Genomic DNA, 22118 nt, shown 5'->3' with positions numbered 1-22118 from the left:
ATTGCTAGAATGGCAAAATGTTCACCTATGAAAGTGGCTTTTGTGCCAGTCCAATAATGTATGATTGTTCTCTTAAGTATTGATTCCAAAGTACTATGGATAATCTTATCTGTATAGGGATGTATAGAGGTGAATATAGATGAAACTATATTGTATTGTTTATTATGATACTCCATTTATGCAAAATTTGGGCAAAATTTGGCAACAAAAATAGATGACAATATCCAGTAACCTTGTTTGCACAAAAATATTTTTTGTAAAAAGTTTCATCATGTTTTGAAGCCACTGATTCTTAAAGAATAATAGCAAACAATAATGCATCTGCCTTGACATAGTTTGAGAAAGAAGAGTGCTATAGACATGTTGGGAGAGCTATTACCTAGTTTACCGAGCTGTGCAGATAAATCAATAAAATCACTGTATAGGCATTCAGACAGGTCAAACTCCAGACAGGTCAAACTTTTCCAACCTTCATGTTGCTGATATCATTGGTGAGTCTTTCATGAATGTTAACAGCTAACACGAGACAACAATAATTGCTTGGTTTAAAATATATGAAGTGGTCAATTGGGACCACATCAAAAGAGATTGTCCTCAGGCATAAAAATGTACAACTTGAGAACATCATTGGTGCTATAATGCCATTATAATAAATTTAAAACATGAAATATGGGACAATGGTTGCATAAATATTTGCAACTGATCCATTTATAATTTTTTTCCCTGAGGGAAGGTTGAACTGTCATAGTACTGCATTTGTGATTATTTTGTGTTTTAATTTTTTTCCTTATTAAGAAAAGCTTATTTAAAAAATAGTTAAGGACAAGGTAAGACAGCTATATAACTTTTTCTTATTGGTTGCACTGATGTTTATCTGGAACTACAGTTGATTTCTTTTCTTTGGTAATTTCATCACTGGTTATTTCTAGTAAGGATTCTGTTTTGTTTGGTTTCTCATATTGTACTGCTAGATTTTAAGAACTGGACAAACAATAATTGGTGGAAGCAGCCCAGAATGTGATATACAATAAGCAGCTATATAAATGTTTTAAATAAATTGTGGAATATTTGGTGGAACGGGAAGGAGGTTTTTCATGATATAGGCCAGATTATTCTATCCCACTCTCATTAGTTCTCAGTTTTAATTGTGAATATGTCCCTGTTTAATTGTTGTTTTAAATATATATGATTGTGCTTTGCTATTTACTGATATTTGTTTACTGATTTGGTGGTTAAGTATAAACTAATTTCACTGAATGGTGTGTTACAATCGCTCTGTTCTAGTTGGTACTGTGCCATAGTAAAGGTGCAAAAATCATCACCATCATATTGGTGAAGAAAGCAGATTTGGTTAGGTTTCCCAAAGGAAGTATATTGTGTTTGAAATTTTGCCAGCCCTTCTTTAGTGCATTTACATACTACATTGTTCAGCCATACATGGACCAAGATCCTCTCTTGTGATAAAATGTAGAAGGAAATTCCATAGGACTTTGAGAACAATATACTACTTGAATAATCACAGCTTTCCTACTGCTGCTTCCATTGTACTGTGCTAACATTCTGGTGCAAAAACCAATGTTTTCACAGTATCAGGCTGTCATCTTCTACTAATTGAACTGAGAATAATCCCCATCATGTTCGGTAAGTAAATAAAGTAAATAAACATATACAGAATTTAATTATATTTCTATCAAACAGTGCCGTTCCAATTTTTAATACATCTTTTTCAGTGCTTTTTTTTCTAAAAAAAAAAAAAAGGTGCCGGAACTCACACACGTCATACAACCCGCCTTGCCTACCCTACAAGGTTCCATCCCCAAAAGGTGCCGGAACTCCGTTCTGGGCGTTCTATGAGAAAAAAAGCCCTGATCGTTTTATATGAGCATACATATTTTCTATATAAGCATATGCTCATGTGAATGTTATACATCATCATATGGGCACATGGGCTATCATGGGAATGTTATACATCATTACATGGGCAATATTTTAATGCAATGATAATTTCTGAGATTGTAAAAAGAAGCATGAGAGTACATTTATATCTAGATAACATTTTATAGTTTTAGTGATTGTGCATGCAGAACCATGGTTTGTATATGGAAAAAAAAGTTAAACTGCATTTTTTGAGCTAGCATATATCTTCCCATTAAGATTCTTTATTATATATTGCATATAGTTCAATTCATAATGCCAGTAATTATACTTGTAAATCTCCAAATGTCAAACTCTTAAAGTAAATTGAACTATTCTACATCTGTACTATCTATTAAATTCTCTCAATCTTTTTTCTTTTTCAATAAGCTGAAATTATTCCCTTCACCTGTTGTTTTGGATGTAAGCTTGTATGATTTGTCTTGCAAACTTTCTGCACTGGAATTTCCATTGACAGTTAGATTTAACTGCTGTTGATAGCAGAGCTGATTGTCTTCAAAGTATTTAACTGCTGTTGCCAAACTTGGCTAAGACTGCATTCATGACTGCAACAGATGTTTCTTTCCTTCTTTCTTTCTTTCTTTTTTGAATATGAATGAAAACCTTATGGAGCAATTTTGTGAACTATAGTCCAGAAACAAATGCTAGCATAGTTGTGATTCTAAACCTCTTAAACTAACCCACAGTAACAAAAATTGATCAGCATGAAATAAGTTTTCTCCAGGATAATTAAAGATGTATATATTAATTTGCCACCTTCCAGATTTTTGGATAATAGCCAGCAGAATCCTTTTCGGACTCAGATCTTTTAAACTGGTAGTTAGCTTGGCCTATAATTCATAAAACATTCTTACTTATGTATTTATAAAAAAATGGGACCTTCAATATTAGTAACTTTTCCAAAGAAAGCTTTTTCTGTATTGGGGATATAGGGAGGCTACAAAATGTCTCATATTCATGAGGCTTGGTATCTTATCAAGATATTATTGATATGTTAATCTGATTATTCATATCATGTTGTGACTGTTGCATATACAGTTTCTCCAGCATGACCAATGGAGAATCCACAATAGATGGGTTGATCCTTGTCTTCCTGCCCAGAGACCAAGTCAATCAACCCTTTGCCACGCCTCTTCCCTTGGGCTAGGAGACCCAGTCTCAACTTGGTCTTCGCCTGTATGAGACATGGTAAAGCTTGGCTCAGTCTTTAGGCAGAGACAACAATCAGGTTGTATTTTTCTTTTTTCTTTTCCTTTCTTTTCCCATCTATTGTGGTTTCTCCGGTTGCTGTGCTTAATAGCGCAGTGTCAGATCGCCCGGCTAAGGGGATTTGAAGCTTCAGCCGGCCAGTTTAGCAGGCGCCGGCGAAGCGCCACGTGGCGGCTCGCTCATTCCCCTTGCTCGCTTCCTTTCTTCTTGCTGTTTAAATTGCTGTGAACTGTTTGGCAGTGTGTGAGAGCCTGTTGTTTTGCAGGCTCTCAAGCGATTTTAGCTTGGTTTTCTTTTTTCCGGGTGCCAGCTGGAGCAGCTCCTTCGGTCCCGCGGACAGCGGTCGCCATTTTGGGCGCCGCATGTCCCTGCTGCATGAAAAGCAACGATTGTCTTTTTGTCTGATTTACTTTTGATTGCTCATTTAGGGGCAGAATTACCTGCCTTGACCACTTGAACTTAAGGTTATAAGGTCACCAGAGGAAGGCAGCAACGGGACTTTCATTCAGGCTGCAAATCAGACCAAGGTCCTAGATCTCATTAATTCAGAGTGGCGGGCATTTTTGGAGGCTGTGAAGCAACCAACAATCAGGCCTAGTTTTACATCACAGCTGCATGCAACATTGCAGGCTCATTGTCCTTGCACTTGGGACTAATACTGCATAGGTGCCTGATTCAATCTCACTGTTCCTTATTTGCTAATTTTGTCAGGCCTTAGGTGGACTAGGCCTGCAAGCAGACACAAGCAGAGACAAACTGCCATTTTTTGGGCCCACACAAGGCCTCAAAATATTCCCTGATCATTGCATTGATCTGGCCGCCGCTAAGTGAAGCACATGTGACCTGGCTGTTACCATTGAATTAGTCTTACTGTCACTAAGGGAATTACATGTGACTGAACGTTACCATTGAATTGGTCTTGCCGTCACTAAGTGAACTACATGTGCATTGGCTGTTACCATTGACTTGGTCTTGCTGTCACTAAGTGAAACACATGTGAGTTGGCTCTCACCATTGAGTTGGTCTTGCCATCACTAAGTGAGCTATTTGGTCCTGCTGCCATCAGGAGCATTGCATGTGTGAGGGCAGTACCATTAATTTGGTTCTGCAGCCATGTTTGATCCTCGAGTACACTGTTTCTTACATTGAGTGGCCCTGCCACTTTCAGTACTCTGCTCCTTACTATTGAGATTCCTCTCAGTACACCACTGAGATATATCTGTTTTGAGATCCCTCTCAGCATACCACTGAGATATCTCTGATTGCAATGGCAGACAACTTGGCATCTCAGACTTCACAAGATGCCCCCAGCACTTCCAAGAAAAGGAAGTCTAAATCCTCCAAACGGGAGGCGGCCGGTAAACTTAAGGCCAAGGCTATCTCTGTCAAGAAATCCTCTAAGGCAGCTGAGAGGGAGGCCAGCAGGAGGCACCAGGCCTTAGAGAAGTAATTCTCCAGGGCGCAAAGGTGACAAGGTGTGGCTGCATCTGGACTGACATCTCCTGCTCCCATTCAGGCTTTGGTCTTTGGATCACAACATGCTCCTTCTACTTCAACTGCCCCAGGGGCCTTGTCCCCAGAAGAAGAGTTAGTATACTCTCCATTTCCCAGGGCAGAACAGGTGGAAATGATTCCTTGTGGCAAGACGCCTGACCTCCAGCTCCCCCCGTCGACAAGGAAGGTCACACCCCTGAGACCAGAGGCGACATTCACGCCCACAGCGGCTGGGCCTCGGCCCTCAGAACCTCATGTTTTGTTGTCGCAAGAGCAATTGCAGATCCTGATTCAGGGCATAGCTTCCACAATTCACCATGGAACTGGACCCGGGTTGGTAATATCAGAGGCCCCTTCCTTCCTTTCCCAGGCAAAAGTTGCCAGATCCCAGGGGTCGATTTCCCCTTCTAGATCTTCCAGGAGCAGACTCTCAATCACAGGAGAGTATGAACAGATGGAACAAGGGTTGTCGGAGGATGAGGACCTGTCTCCTGACCCTCCTCCCTTTATAGGACTCTTTAATCCATCTCTCTTTAAATCAATGCTCCACAAGGCCAGTAGTATCGCCTTGAAAGTTCCCCAAGAAAGTAGTATCACCTTGAGTTCCCCAAGAAAGGCCCTCCACTAGTCAGGACACCAGTACAGTGTTCTCACAACCCACCTTTACCCAACAACACATTCTCTGTCCATCCCTATTCCTGGACACAGTACAGGCTCAATGGGGAACACCAGGCACCTTCCCCCCTGTGGGGGGGGGGGAAACAGATAGAAGGCTGTTTAACGTGGATCCCGCACTTTCAGCGGTGTTAGATGTTACTGTTGTGGATGAACCCTTAACGCCATTGTTCTCTTCCTCCATGGTGTCAGGAGATATGGCAGAGGCTCTGAAGGTGGAAGACAAGAAGACGGAACTTACCTTCCGCAGAACTCACCAAGCAGCAACATGGGCCATAAGAGCGGCTACTTCCGCCTCCTTTTTCACCAGATCCTCCATTCTCTGGCTCCGTCAACTGCAGTCTAGAATCCCACCGGAAGAGGTACGAATACACCATGATTTGAACAAGTTAGTGGCTGCCTCAGAATACATGGCGGACGCGTCACTGCATGCTGCCAGATTTTCATCTTGATCCATGGCATCCAATGTCACCTCTCGCAGACTCTTGTGGCTTAAACATTGGCGAGCTGATATCCGGTCCAAGTGGTGTTTAGCGGCTGCCCCGTACCGCAGTGGACAGCTATTTGGTGAGGCACTGAACCCTTATCTGATGGAAAGCAGGGATAAATGCAGGGTCATCTCCACCTTTTCAGAAGAGCAGATAGGAGGATTACCCCCTACACCCGTGGGCAGTCCTTTTGATCAGGGCCCAGGTCCATGTTTGGCCAGTCCTCCCATCCCTTCCCTCACAGGCCAGAGCATCAATTTGACAGATCCGGCAATAGGGACAGGCCTAGACAGCAATTTCAGACCAAGCGGCCCTTTTGAGGCATGGCAGGCCATCCCTTTCAGCGGTCCAAGTGACCACAGGGAGGGTTCTCCCATAGGTGGCAGGTTGGCCCTCTTCGCACACATATGGGAGACCACCACCACGGACCTCTGGGTCCTCAACACCATCAGATTCAGCCTGTCTCTGGAATTCATATCAAATCCCCCGAGACATTTCGTCCCTTGCCCATTGACCAAAAATCCGGTCAAAAGAAGACTCATGAAGGAGGCCATCTGACATCTTCTGGACATCTGCGCCATAGAGCTGGTACCAGCGGGGCAAAAGGGACGGGGGTTCTATTCCATTCTGTTTGTAGTTTCCAAGACCTCAGGAGGGCAATCCTCGATTTAAAGGGGTTAAACACACACTTGGCACACAGGAGGTTCAAGATGCAAACGCTCCAATCCATATTGGCCGGCATCAGGAAGGGAGATCTCCTGACATCCATTGACCTCACAGAGGCATATTTACACATTCTCATCCTCACCGGTCACCAAAAATTCCTCAGGTTCTGCTATGCAGGCCGCCATTTTCAGTACAGGGCCCTACCCTTCGGTCTATCATTGTCTCCCAGGGTGTTCACAAAGGTCCTGGCAGCGATAGCTGCACATTTGAGATCCGTTCCGGTGCGTATCCAGTGTTATCTGGACATCATCCTCATTCAATCCTCCTCGGTTCAGTTGGCTCATTCGGACCTGGATTTGGCTGTCCAAACCCTTCAAGACCATGGGTTTTCTGTAAATTTCAAGAAGAGCCAGACAATTCCCTCCACCTGCCTCCTTCACTTGGGGACGGTAATAGATACAAGGAAATGCGAGGGTCCCGTCACAGATTCTAACATCCCTCCAGTGATGGATTTCCCCAGCGATAGCCAAGGGGACCTTGTTCAAGGAACCCATCAGGCTCATCCTGACTTTGAACACCAGCTTGTTCGGCTGGGGAGTGCACCTACAATCACAGTTGGCTCAGGGCCGGTGGTCCCGATCAGATCTGAAGCACAACATAAATTGGTTGGAACTCAGAGCTATACATCTGGCTCTACGCCATTTTCGCTGTACAGTGGCGAGACAACACGTTCACAGACAACGTGGTGGCGAAAGCACACATAAACCGGCAAGGGGGTACCCGTTCCAGGTCCCTTATGGCTGGGGCTCAGTTGTTGGGAACCTGGGCAGAGACCAACCTCTCCTCCCTCAGGGCCAAGCATATCTTGGGACAGGTGAATCAGCAAGTGGATTTCTTGAACAGGGCAACAGTGGATCACTCCGAGTGGCGCCTGCATCCAGATCTCTTCAAAAAGGTATCGGAGAGGTTGGGTCATCCAGTGCTGGACTTATTCGCTACTCCAGTGAAGTCCCAGCTCCCAAGGTTCTTCTCCCAGTTCCCGTCTCCAGGGGCGCAAAGAGCAGATGGTCTCCACAGCCCGTGGCCTGGAGGCCTGCTTTATGCCTTTCCTCCTCTCCCCCTGATCCAGGCAGTTATCCGAAAGATACTGCAGGAACGAGCAGAGGTAATACTAGTTGCTCCACACTGGCCAAGACGGCCGTGGTTTGGTGACCTCATGGGTCTCTCGATCTCTCCTCCGTGGAGGATTCCTCCAGACCAAATATCACTCAGCCAGGAGATTCTACAACATCCAGAGCCCCAGTGGCTCCAGTTAATCACCTGGCATTTGAACGGCAACTCCTGTTGCAGGAATCCTACTCATCAGATGTCATTACTGTGATGCAGGCCTCACGGAGACCCTCTACTAACAGGATTTATGATTTATGATTCTGTGCCTGGTGTAGAAAGAACAGCTAAGCTCAGCGATGATCACCATCCCAAAGATTTTGGACTATTTGCTAGAGGGACTCAGGAAGGGCTTGTTGCCCAATATGATCTGCAGACAGGTGGCTGCTCTGTCCACGGTGCTTATATATGGCAATTCAGAGCCCTTGGCTCAGCATCCCATGGTGCACTCCTTTGTTAAGGGAGCGACCAACATCAGGCCACCCGTGGTTCACAGATATCCCTCTTGGGATCTATCCAAGGTCCTACAGGCTCTCACTTCTCCTCCCTTCGAGCCCATCAGAATCTGTTCCCTGAGGTTCCTGATGCTTAAGGTGGCCTTTCTAGTGGCTGTCACATCAGGTAGGCACATTTCTGAACTGGCAGCCCTGTCTATCAGAGACAACTTATGCATCTTTCACGCTGACAGAGTGGTCCTGCTGTTGGATCCCTCTTTCGTTCCCAAGGTCAATTCCTTGTTTCACAGGGTGCAGAAAGTTGTGCTGCCAGATTTTTGCCCTCAGATGTCTCACGACTTGGAACATAAATGGCACACCCTGGACGTTTGCAGAATCTTACATCACTACATTAAGCGAACTGCTCCTTTCCGCAAATCTGAGGCCCTCTTCGTTTCTTTCCAGCCCTCTTCAATGGGCCAGAAGGTGTCTGCCTCTACCATTGGCAGATGGATTAGGGCAGTGATGGCGAACCTTTTAGAGATCGAGTGCCCAAACTGCAACCCAAAACCCACTTATTTATCGCCGGGTGCCAGGTGGGCGTGGCCCACTGGATGGGCATGGCTGTGGTGGTCATGGCAGATTGGGTGGGTGTGGCCAATGTGGGTGTGATCACCTTGATGTTGCTCATGGGGAGGGACGTCTGTGGGGGCCGGGCAGGATTGGGGGAGATCCAGGGGGTCTCTGGCAGGTGGGGCGGGGGGCAGGAGGCTCATCCTGTGGGGTGAGGCAAGGCAAGGCAAGGCAGGGCGGGGGTGCCATTGTCACAGGGAAAGGTGAGGCAGGGGCCAGGGTGGCTGTTGCCTGACACCATTGGCCCCTCCACACAGAGGCCAGCAGGCACATGGGTGCTGGGATGCATCTGGCCATGTGGAACCTCGGCCAATTAGCGGGTGGCTGGTTGAAAAGGGACGGTTGCCATCTCCGGGGCATGGTGCGCGTGCCCACAGAGAGGGCTCTGAGTGCCACTTCTGGCATGCGTGCCATAGGTTCGCCACCACTGGATTAGGGTATTATAGCAGAGGCGTATCAGACACACTCCTCGCCAATTCCTAGTCGGATCACCGCACACTCAACTCGCAGTGCAGCGACCTCAGTGGCGTGGGCAACGCAAGCATCGATTGAGGAAATTTGTAGGGCAGCGACATGGTCGTCGCCTTCACCTTTTGTGAGGCATTATAAACTAGATTGATTCGCCTCGGCAGATGCCTCGTTTGGTAGGAGTGTTCTCCAGAGAGTAGTATTAGATAGTGGGACACAGGCCCAGACTGCTTCCCACCCACAGGGACAGTGAGGCTTTCGTAGGTCCCATCTATTGTGGATTCTCCATCGGTCATGCTGGAAAAGGGGCCTTGTTTTACCTGAACGCCTTTTCTCAGCATGACGATGGAGAATCCACTCCCCTTGATTTAGGTCCGTCAGGTCCTGTGTCAGGGGATTTTTGAGCCACCACATTGTAAGGTCATCAATGGCTACACCTTCGTCGAGACTGGGTCTCCTAGCCCAAGGGAAGAGGCGTGGCAAAAGGTTGATTGACTTGGTCTCTGGGCAGGAAGACAAGGATCAACCCATCTATTGTGGATTCTCCATCGTCATGCTGAGAAAAGGTGTTCAGGTAAGACAACACCCCATCTCTTAAAAGCATAATTTCATTAAATTGGACGTCATGGTGCTTTTGTAATAAAAATGCTAGCACTTATGAAAAGAATGGGTGTAAAAAATTCAATCAAAGCTGAACGGGATGCAAACACAATGCAGCAATTTCCTAAATTCTACTACTAGGTGGCATTTTAATCTATTCTAGTTTGCATAGAAGCGACGAAATTGTGAGATTTAATACAATGCTGAGACTACATTAAGTAAGGTATCTAGATAATCTTACTTCATGAATTTATTGAGAATTTCTCTGTGATAAATTACTCTAAATGTAAATATGGTAAAGCAATTGTCAGGGAAAAGTGTATGTGAAGTGTTGAAGATAGACCTGATATTTGAGTTTAGCACTTTGTATTCAGGATGTTTATTTTTTGTACCACTTTAGCTGCTGCAGTTTTATTTGGATACCTATGACTAGTTATATCTTCTCTTTAGGTTGTTATATCACTATAATAAAATATTGAAACATTTTTGTTTGGAGCACACTACAGACCAGCATAACAGATGAACCCTAATGGCAATATTTAAAGGCATGGATAATAAACAATAAGACTAAAAAGCAGTTTAGTAAATGTTAAAAAGTAATAATATTCCCTTTGGAGTTTTCCATCCACATAAAAGAGATACTTATTTTGAAAACAATAAAAAAGTAATCAACTCATGCACTTTGTACATTTTCAAAAGTAAATTAGATACATTTCCATGAAAACTTCAGAATATACAAAATAACATGCTTGATGAAGATCAAAGGGAGAAATAACATGCTAGCAGCAAGAAAAATGAAGCAATTGGAAAGAGTGATGAAAAAAAATATGGGAAAGGCATTCCAAGAAATAATTCCAATCTGATTCTCAGGAAGTATTGCAGGGTCTAGAAATACTTCCAGTTAAAGTTTCATAAATCTAATCAAATATTGACCAGTTTATCAAGCACATAATATGACATCTCTTAGAAATATTACTTTCATTTTGTAGGCAAGTAGTATATGCATTAACTAGCCTTCTATGAAGACCACTGTTTTCATGTTATTAAATCTATTGATTTATTTAGTTAACTATTATATTTCTAATCTGTCCTCTCCCTCAAGTCTTTGTGAGTAGATTAGATTTTTAAATTCAAACCTTCAATTATCATTAATTACTGATCCTGTGACAAAACAAAACAATTTCTTTTGTTTGCATTGGGAAAGTTCACTTCATCCATTCTCTTCCAAAAGCAAATTACTTGATTTAAACATTTTAAATAAAGTTCTGATGTGAATGATTGTGCAGTCCTACATAATTTGAAACATACCACCCAAATTAAAACAGGATTTAGAAAAAAAGTATCAGAGTAGAAATGTAACAACTGGGCTGTTTTAGCATTTGATTTGTGTGCCTGTAACTTGGGGGAAAGTACTGATTAAAGCCTGTTAGAAGTTTATTGACCCCTGTAATATGATTTGGATTAGATTTTTTTGATTCCCAATTTTCTTAATTTCTGTTTCAAACCTTTACAAAGTCTTAGTTGAAAGTGTGCATGTTCAGCCTATTGCTTGCATTTTGATCATCAACTTGTACTGATATATTCCAGCTGCTTTGTACTTCTCCGTATTCTAAGCAACCAAATGGCTAGCTAAGCTTCTCATTCTCATTTTGTAGTTATTAGTTTTCACAGTGAAAATCTGATTCACGCTAATTCCTTTGATGGATTTATTAAGGGGATTATAAAACAGTATCCTGTTCTTTTCCAGTTTCACTAGAACTGGTTGAAATGGCACTTATATCTGCAAAAGACAGTTGTGCAAACTGATTTCTCAATTTGATCTAATTCTCTGGGCAAAGTAGCACACTTTTCTATCCCTGAAAACTGAGGCCTGGAATATTGTGGATAATATTCCACAATAATTCATTGAAGAGCTATATTTTGAATCCAGTGTCAGCCTATAGAATCATAGCATCTGTTGTGTCCTGGGCCTGTTGAGGAAACTCAGCAGGCCCAGAAAGGTTGCAAATGGTCCCGGGCATTGTAAAAGCTGCCCGGGACCAGACAGAACGGCACCAGCCTTGTGCCCATGCGCAAGGCACGAAAATGCTACGTTCCTATTGGTTAGCACTGACTGGGTTCCTGACCCTATAAAAGGCCTGCGTGCCTTTTGGTCTTTGCTTGGAGTTGTAGAAGGAGAATAAAGAGCTATTGTTTCCACCATGCATCTTCGTCAATTGCTTGTGAACCAAAAACACAACAACTGGCGACAAAGGTGGGATCCTTTGCAAGCTTAAAGAAATGAAGAAGGACTTATCCAGGAAGTCCTGACGAGGGAAGACGGCGTCTGCATCAGCGTCCCATTCCGCCAGTACAGCGTCGCTGGGGGGTGAGCTTGGCTAAAGGACCCTTTCCCAAACATCAGCTTGCAGGGGAAGCAATTGGTGAAGGTCGTAAAATTTACGATGTCGAAGATTGGCCGCTTAACTGATTTCGATGTCTCCCACCCAGAGAGATGGAATTCTTACATAGCATGGGTGGAGAATTACTTTAGAGTAAATCAGATAAGAGAAGACGGCCTGAAGGCAGCAACTCTTCTGTGTGCCTGTGGACAAGAAGCTTTTGACATCGCAGAAAATCTGGTGGCCCCTGTACCTCTCGAGTCAGTAACATATGCTGATCTGAAAAAGATGCTGAAGGAACACTTCCAGCTGAAGTTATCTGTCATTGCTTGGAGGCACGCATTCAAGCAGAGAGACCAGAGGCCGGGTGAATCTGCTGTGGACTTTATTGCTGCCTTAAGGCAAGCGGCCAGGCCTTGTGAGTTCAAGGATCTGGAAGAGAGGCTGTGAGATTGCTTCGTTTGCGGCTTAAGGAGCAGAGATTTACAACAGAAGATCTTTGCAAAAGAAGATGTTTCCTTCCAAGATGCCTTACGAGAGGTGGCAGCTGCAGAGGCCCAGACTATTTTAACTCACAGGGAGGCCTTCAAGGTCAAGAGGCTGCAATTTGGGGTAAATGTAGCTCCTGGCATATTCCAAAGTGTAATGGAGAGCACGCTTCAAGGTATTCCTGGGGTCTGCCCCTATTTTGATGACGTCCTCATTGCTGGGGAGTCATCTCAAAATCTAGCAGAGAGATTAAGGGCTGTCTTGCTTCGTTTTCGCAAAGCAGGCCTTAAGTTAAAGCAGGATAAATGTAAGATAGGAGTCACTTCAACTGACTTCTTGGGTTTCAGGATTGATGCCCAAGGCATTCATCCTGCTGAAGACAAACTGCAAGCTATTCAGCAGGCCCCAAGTCCAAAGTCCAAGAGTGAGTTACAAGCCTTCTTGGGACTCTTGAATTTTTACTATGCATTTCTCCCACATAAGGCTGCTGTGGCAGAGCCGTTACATAGGCTCTTAGACAAGCGGGCTCCATGGCAGTGGACTAAAGTCCATGACAGGAGTTTCAATGAGGTTAAGGCCTTGCTCACTTCCAATGCTGTTTTAGCACATTTCAATGAGCAACTGCCTGTTTGCATTGCATGCGATGCATCTCCTTATGGAGTGGGAGCAATACTTAGTCATCTGAAGGCTGATGGGACACAAGTCCCTGTGGCCTATTATTCAAGGACTCTGTCATCTGCAGAGCAGAATTACGCTCAGATTGACAGAGAAGCCTTGGCAATAGTGGCTGGCATTAAGAAATTCCATGATTTCTAATATGGCCGCCACTTCACGGTCTACACAGACCATAAGCCTCTGCTGGGATTGTTTACAACCAACAAACAGACACTTCATATCATTTTTCCTCGTATGCTGAGATGGTTCATCTTCCTGTCAGCATATGACTACACTTTAGTTCACAAACCTGGAAAAGAGATGGGCTATGCAGATGGCCTAAGCAGATTACCTCTGAAACAGGTAGAGCCATTAATGTTCTTTCTATTCAAGAGTTGCCTGAATCTCCCCTCAATGCGAGGGACATGGCTGCAGAGACTGCTACTGATCACACGCTTGCACGCGTGCTGACATGGGTATTGTCAGGATGGCCTGACACGTGTCAAGATGCGACATTTCAAAGTTTCTGGCAAAGGAGAAACGCACTGTCTACCTTCAATGGGTGCTTATTATGGGGGAGTAGAGTAGTTATTCCTACCTCACTGAGGTCTAGGGTCTTGTCCTCACTGCATGAGGGACATCCAGGAATTGTGCGCATGAAAGCGCTTGCGCGCAGCCATCTTTGGTGGCCTGGGCTTGATAAAGCTATCGAAGCTCAGGTGCACGGGTGCCAAGTGTGCCAACAATCATGGCCTGAAATGCCTCAGGCCCCAGTACACAGGTGGGAGGAGACGCACACCCCTTGGTCACGGGTGCATTTAGATTATGCTGGGCCCTTTCAGGGGCAATTCTTCCTTATCCTTGTGGATAGCCACTCCAAGTGGCTAGAGGTTGTACCTGTCTCCTCCACTACTACTGCCAGGACCATCCAGGTGTTAAGAGGAATTTTTGCTACACATGGCCTTCCAGATGTGCTTGTATCTGACAATGGTCCTCAATTTACATCTTGTGAGTTCCAGGCTTTCCTTCAGGCCAACCTGATCCGGCATGCAACGTCAGCTCCCTTTCACCCTTCCATCAATGGGCAAGCAGAGAGAATGGTGTGCACCACCAAAGATGCACTCAAAAGACTGACATACGGCAGCTGGCATCACAGGTTAGCAGATTTCCTTCTTGCACATCGCACCACACCATGCACTGCCACCGGAAAGAGCCCAGCTGAACTGCGCTGGGGTCGCCGCCTCATTACTAAGTTGGATAGACTGTACCCTGACTGGGTGGCTTCACAGGTGTCACAGCCGCGGGCACCTAGGAGACTTCAGGTGGGCGATCCAGTCTGGGCTAAGAACTATGATCCTGGACACCTCTGGGTCCCTGCTGTCATCTGTAAGATTTCTGGACCTCTCTCATATGAAGTGACCTTGGGAGATGGCTGCGTCCTGAGGCGTCACATCGATCAACGGCGCTGGTGGTTGTCCCATGATGTTTCCACCCCTGCCTCCGCTCTTGGGGGGAAGGGGCCCAGGAACCAGATCGCATTTCAGGTCAACATCTGGAGACCCTGCCTCATTGCTCCTGGGAGTTACCGCAGGACGCTAGGGATTTCCCAGGGGCAGAGCAAGGGCATCCTCACGGTTCAGCTATTGCGCCGAACAGGGAGTCATGCGTATCAGCAAGAGCTCCAAATAGGAATTCACCTGAGGAGGGGTTTGCCACAGAGGCGGCTCCTGACTCTGGCACTTCGGCCACTGGGGACTGGAACTATTGGGGCACTCCTGCAATGCAGGTCGCGTCTGAGACTGGTCGCGGGCTCGAGGGATTAAGTTCCCTGGAGCCATCCAGGGTAGTTGGGGAATCCGCAACCAATTCAGAAGGTTGGGGAATTCCAGCTGGTCTAAAGGAGCTTGGAAAGAACCCTGGCAATTTCACCAGTACGCCTCACCAGGGGTCACCTGCAAAACATGTGCATAAAAGTTCTGGTCTAGCGAGCCCATCAGACGGGCCAGTAGGCCAGGCGCCCTTAAGTACAAGTCCTGGTCTGCCTAGCCGAGCAGGTGAGCTGACAACTACCCTGGATGGCTCCAGGGAACTTAATCCCTCGAGCCCGCGACCAGGCCCCCTCCCTAACCTTGCGTAGGTCACAACGGGCTAAGGCCCCTCCTAAGCATCTAGGCAATTATGTGAGGTTTCTGTCAACACAAGGAACCTTACAAGTCTAGGTCATGGAGATGAACCTACGTTGGGGAAATAGATAGACACGCAAAGCCCACATTAGAGAGTGGTTGGTTAGATAACCCTATTAGTTATAGAAGGTGTTGTATGGAGTAGAATATTATTTTCTTTTCTTTTATTATTATTGTAAAGAAAATTGGAATTGTGTGTGTTCTATCTAGGGGGGAGGGGTGTTGTGTCCTGGGCCTGTTGAGGAAACTCAGCAGGCCCAGAAAGGTTGCAAATGGTCCCAGGCATTGTAAAAGCTGCCCGGGACCAGACAGAGCGGCGTCAGCCTTGTGCGCATGCGCAAGGCGCGAACACGCTGCGTTCCTATTGGTTAGCATTGACTGGGTTCCTGACCCTATAAAAGGCCTGCGTGCCTTTTGCTCTTTGCTTGGAGTTGTAGAAGGAGAATAAAGAGCTATTGTTTCCACCATGCGTCTTCGTCAATTGCTTGCGAACCGAAAACACAACAGCATCAAAGAGTTAGGTGGAGCCATTTTGGCTAAACTAAAAACAAACATTTTTCTCTCTTCCTTTGGTTGAAATAGAATAAGCTCATTTTATTTCCATGGTCTACTCTTTTTTTTTTAAAATCAGTACTCAGATTCTTCTTAATGTATAACAGATCTTCTCTACTTTCTTTATCTATGTTTAGAATGGTTTACATGTACTGTTACAGTTTATGTGCTAGTTATGGGAATATTCACCTAGCCATTTTTGTAATTGACTCTGTCTGTGTACATAAATTAAAACTTTGCCTTGTTGAACTTGAACAATATTTTTATGGAATTATTCATAATTTTTTTGTTAATCTACATGGCTGTTTAATTTCATTACTCCTCATTTATAATTAGGAATTTGCTATTCTCCAAATGACTGAAATCCCCAAAGCATATAACTGCTATGTGCATACTACATTTTTGGAAAAGATCCCTAATTCTCACACTTGTTTGAGTTCACATATGTGTGAACAGAGAATATTTGCCAACATTGGGTCTTCTGAGACTTTGAGCCCAAATTTTCTTTAAGTCACTCATAACACTTATTTTAATTGTGCACGTGCATAATAATGTCACTGCAAGAAGATACAACTTCATTTATACTTATATATGTAGATTTATATTTCTAGAATTCTTATGTTGTATTTGTTGATCATATAGGGAATATAGCATTGTAGAATAGTTTTAATGTGGTTATCATTACAGGCAGTCCTCAACTTTTGACCACTATTGAACCCAAAATTTCTGTTGCTAAGCAAGGCAGTTGTTAAGTGAACTTTGCCCCATTTTATAACTTTCTTGCCATGGTTGTTAAGCAAATCACTGTGGTTGTTAAGTGAATTATGTAGTGAATTAAGTGAATTATGTTAAGTGAGTCTAGATTACTCCATTGATTTTGCTTGTTGGAAGCCAGCTGGGAAGGTTAGGAAATGACCCTGGAACAGTGTCACTGCCATAAATATGTGCCAGTAGCCAATTGCCCAAATTTGGATGATATAACCATGGGGATACTGCAATGGTTTAAGTGTGACAAAAGGTCATTATAGCTTTGAACAATCACTAAACAAATGGCTGTAAGTTGAGGACTACCTGTATTATTATTTGTAAATCTTTCTATAGCACATAAATATTTAATAGCAAGCAATTCCAAAATAAAACTAGTGAGGATTACAGTTGATATAGTGTTTATTAGTTTTGATCAAGTCACTCCTCCATGTGTTAAATACTAAACTATTGATAACTAAGTTTTCTCATTATTAATACAGAATAAGTATAATATTTTTAACAACAACAACAACAACAACAACAACAATAATAATAATAATAATAATAATAATAATCCCCCAGTGAGGCACTATCTTGATGTGGTTGTGGGGCTTGTGTACTCTGAGGAAGATGAGAGCTATGCCAGAGGTTCAACCATACTGGACAGGTCTCATCAGAGGAGTCAGACAAAGAGTGTCTCTCCCATAAAAAATATGGTGAGACGTAAATTTCAGAATGCCATACCGGCTCGGATGTCACCCGGGTTAACAAGGTCCGCACTAGATGTTGGAGTTCCTGGATATCTGGTGAAAAATGGGTTACAGGACTCAGGACTGTTCGCTGAGCAACCAGAGCCAGCAGCTGCAGAACTACTGGAAGAAAAGGTGTTTACCCATCACAAATACACAGTGATTGAAAACAAAGAAATAATGATCTGTTATTACAGATCAAGTCCAACAAGAAGAGGATATCTAAAACGAATGTACCAGTTCTTGAAAGAACAACTTCCAGAATCAGAAATAACAGAACAGAGACAAGCAGATCAACGCCGATTTATAATACGAAATAAAGTACTCACAGAAACAGAATTGGACAAACTGCAAAGGTTTACCCAGGGCAAAGAAATCAAAACCTTGCCAGAAGTAATTCAGAATTTAGAGGCAAACCAGGGGGAGTTAGCAGTGAAGGAATCCAGCAGAGATATACAACTGTTCTCATTTGGAAACCAGGTACCTCTTCCTCAGGAAGAACAAAGCCCTCTAACGAAAGAAATAAAAGATTTGAAACAAAGAATAACTGAGCATCTAGAACAGCACAAAAACAACAGAATAAGGCTGCCTGCATTGAAGCTTGCTCCAAAGAAACAGCTAGCACAAGCATTAAAAGATGCAAATGCTGCAATATCAAGTATAAGCACCAACTCATTGCAAGAAACAAACCAACTAATGTACAGCACAGCTGCAGTTATAACTGAATACCTGGGATGCAAAAATCAACAAAGAAGAAAAACAAACAAACAGTGCACCACAAAAATGGAAGGTTAGACTAGAAAGTAAGATCAGCAAGTTAAGATCACATGCAAGCAAGCTAGAACAGATGAAAGAAAAGAAGCTGAAGAACAAGAAGACCAGAGAATACCTAATCAAAAAATACCACTTAGAAACAAGGAAGATCAAGGAAGCACTGGATATAATAAAGCAGCAAATAACAGCTATAGCCAGGAAAATCAGTAGATACGAAATTCGAATTGCAAATTATAGGCAGAACCTCCAATTTCAATCCAATCAGAATCTATCAATGGAGAAACTGAAATGAATTAGTCAGTACCTGACAAGGAAGAAACAGTGCAGTTCTGGAAGCAGATATGGGATAACCCAAAGAAATACAACACGGATGCGGCTTGGTTAAAAGAGGTGGATGCAAATAAAACAGAAGTTGAAATGAAAGAACTAGTAATAACAACAAAAATGGTAGAAAAAAGAGCAAGAAAGATCAAAAATTGGTCAGCACCAGGTGAAGATGAACTGCATCGGTTTTGGTTGAAACATCTAACTGTTATATACCAACTCATTGCCAAGCAGTTCAACAATATACTACAAGAAGGAGAAATTGAAAAGTGGCTAACAACTGGGAAAATCTACCTAATAATGAAAAATCCAGCAAAAGGGGCAACACCAGGCAACTACAGGCCAATTACCTGCTTATCAACAACTTTCAAATTGCTAACTGGTGTGGTAGCTGATGCAGTACAACAACATCTAGTTGAAATGTTAGAGAAAGGTGGACTCGTCTTTCCTTTGGCGGGGTTATCGTCTCCTTGTTTTCTAGTTGAGGATTATCTGTTTTACTAGAACCTTTTGACGTTCTTTTCCTTCTGGTTGGACTTACACCGTACCTAACTGATGTTTTTCCGTAAACTGAGAGACGGTGTACTGACCTATTAGTTCACGGATCTTTATTGTCCTTATAGTAGAAACATCAGAAAATTTGTGCAAAGATCGATGGCACAATGGAAGACACAGTTGCAGGTCAATGGTGAAAGACTGGGAGAGGTTAATATCAAGAGAGGAATATTTCAAGGAGATTCATTACCACCACTACTATTTGTTATTGCACTGTTTCCTCTGTCAACAATACTGAATAACTCAGGACATGGCTATCAAACATCAAAAACATCTGCCAGACTATCCCACTTCCTTTACATGTATGATCTGAAGCTCTATGGAAAAACATCATCTGAAACAGAATCGCTGCTGAACACTGTCCGTATATATAGCTAAGGTATTGCAATGGAGTTTGGCTTGGACAAATGTGCCACACTTACTGTCAAACAAGGAAAAATAGTGAAAACTGGAGGAATCAAGATTCCCCACAAAAATAACATTAAGAGTCTGGATGAGGAAGATTACTACAAATACTTGAGTATCCTTCAAGCTGACAACATCAAGCACACTGAAGTCAAGAAAAAGATTAGAGGTGAATACATCAAGAGAGTGAAGAAAATCTTAAAATCCAAAGTCAATGGAGGAAATATTGTGAAGGCAATCAATACCTGGGCCAATCATTAGATACACAGCTGGAATAAAGGACTGGACTCAAGCAGAACTAAAAGCAATGGATAGGAAGACCAGAAAAATAATGACAATGAACCATGCCCTTCATCCACGCAGTGACATTGACAGACTCTATTTACCAAGGCAAATAGGTGGATGTGGAATGCTGCAAGTACATCAAATGGTTGAAGAAGAAAAAATGGCTTTGGAAGAATATCTGAAGGACAATGATGAAGATGCACTGAAAGTAGTATATCAGGAAGGCTTACTGACTATTGGAGAGACCAAGCTGGTCTACAAGAAAGACCAAATGAAGAACAGAATAGAGGCATGGGAAGACAAAGCACTACATGGCCAGTACATTAAAAAAAATAGCTGGGAAAACAGATAATAACAAGACCTGGCAATGGATAAGAGCAGGAAAGTTGAAGAAAGAGACTGAGGGAATCATTCTGGCTGCACAAGACCAAGCCTTAAGGACAAATGCAAACAAAGTCAAAATTGAGAAGACAGCAACAGACAGTAAGTGCCGCCTATGCAAAGAAGCTGAAGAAACAGTGGACCACCTGGTAAGCTGCTGCAAGAAGATCGCACAGACTGACTACAAGTAGCGGCATGACAAAGTAGCAACAATGGTGCATTGGAAGATCTGCAAGAAATATCATTTGCCTGTGTTGTGGCTCCGTCCGGTGGGTCCCTCTCATCAGAGGAGGAAGGCTCTGAACATGAAGGAGAGGAGATGGCTAGGCCTCCCTCTCCAGGCCCTTCCCCTCTGGTGCAGCCTTCGGTGCCTTCCGACAGCGAGGAGTTTGGCCAGGAGCCCGGTGTTTCTGGGATTGGCCAGGAGCCTGGTGTTTCTGGGATTGGCCAGGAGCCTGGTGCTTCTGGGATTGGCCAGGAGCCCAGTGCTTCTGGGATCAGCCAGGAGCCAGGTGTATCGGACTCCGACGAGGATACGTCTTGGCTGGATCCATGCCAGCGTCGGAAGGACAAGCGTGCGCAGCAGTGGACACGTCGTGCCAGATAGTTCAGTTGAGTCACTGGGCCACACCCCACTGGCTATATAAGCAAGGGGTGTGGCATGTGAATTTTCGTGACGGACAATTTTTGCTGGATATTCTGTTGCAAGCACTCTGGCAAGTTATCTCTGTTTGCTATGTCTTATCAGTAAAGGCTTGGCAGGCAGCTACGCAGTTGCTGCCAAGAAATTCATTTGTCTTTGTCTGTGCCGAGTAGTTTTTCAGGCCTCGGCTGACTGGTTGGGGGGTGTGGGTCGGACGGGGGACAGAACAGCCTGTAAGCAAGAACTGGTGGGATCATAAAATAGAGAAAGTCATAGAAAATGATAAAGTTAAATTGTTCTGGGACTTCAGAATTCAAACAGGCAAGCACCTGCAACATAACACCCCGGACTTAACAATTGTCAATAAGAATGACAAAAAAGTCTGGATAGTGGGCGTGGCAGTGCATGGAGACAGCAGAATAGACAAGAAAGAACTGGAGAAGATAACAAAATACAAAGACCTACAAATAGAAATAGAAAGACTGTGGCAAAGGCAAGCAAGGGTAGTACCAATAGTAATAGGTGCGTTGGGTGCAATCCGAAAACAACTGGAGCACCACTTGAACACCATTGGCATTGACAAATTCACCATTAGTCAATTGCAAAAGGCGGCCTTACTAGGAACTGCTTCCATCCTGCGATGATATCTGTAATACCATCAAACATCCAAATCTGCCTATCCCAGGTCCTTGGTCAGGGCTCGATAGGTAGACAAAAATGCCAAATCCAGTCTGAACATCTGGCTGATTGTGCGATGATTAATAATAATAATAATAATAATAATAATAATAATAATAATAATAATAATAATAATAATAATAATAATAATAATAAAGTTGGAAGGGACCTTGGAGGTCATCTAGTCCAACCCCCTGCTCAGGCAGAAAATCCTATACCATTTCAGACAAATGGCTGTCCAGTCTCTTCTTAAAAACTTCCAGTGATGGAGCATTCACAGCTTCTGGAGGCAGTTTGTTCCACTGATTAATTGTTCTAACTGTCAGTAAATTTCTCCTTAGTTCCAGGTTGCTTCTCTCTTTGGTTAGTTTCCATCCGCTGCTTCTTGTCCTATCTTCAGGTGCTTGGGAGAATAGCTTGACTCCCTCTTCTATGTGGCAACCCCTGAGATATTGGAACACTGCTATCATGTCCCCCCTCGTCCTTCTCTTCATTAAACTAGACATACCCAATTCCAACAACCGTTCCTTATATGTTTTAGCCTCCAGT

Source organism: Protobothrops mucrosquamatus, unplaced genomic scaffold (genome assembly GCF_001527695.2).
Source record: "Protobothrops mucrosquamatus isolate PMUCROS unplaced genomic scaffold, P.Mucros_1.0 scaffold63, whole genome shotgun sequence".
NCBI classification, from domain to species: Eukaryota; Metazoa; Chordata; class Lepidosauria; order Squamata; family Viperidae; genus Protobothrops; species Protobothrops mucrosquamatus.
The sequence above is the reverse complement of the archived record's forward strand: the minus strand, read 5'-3'. Positions refer to the sequence as shown.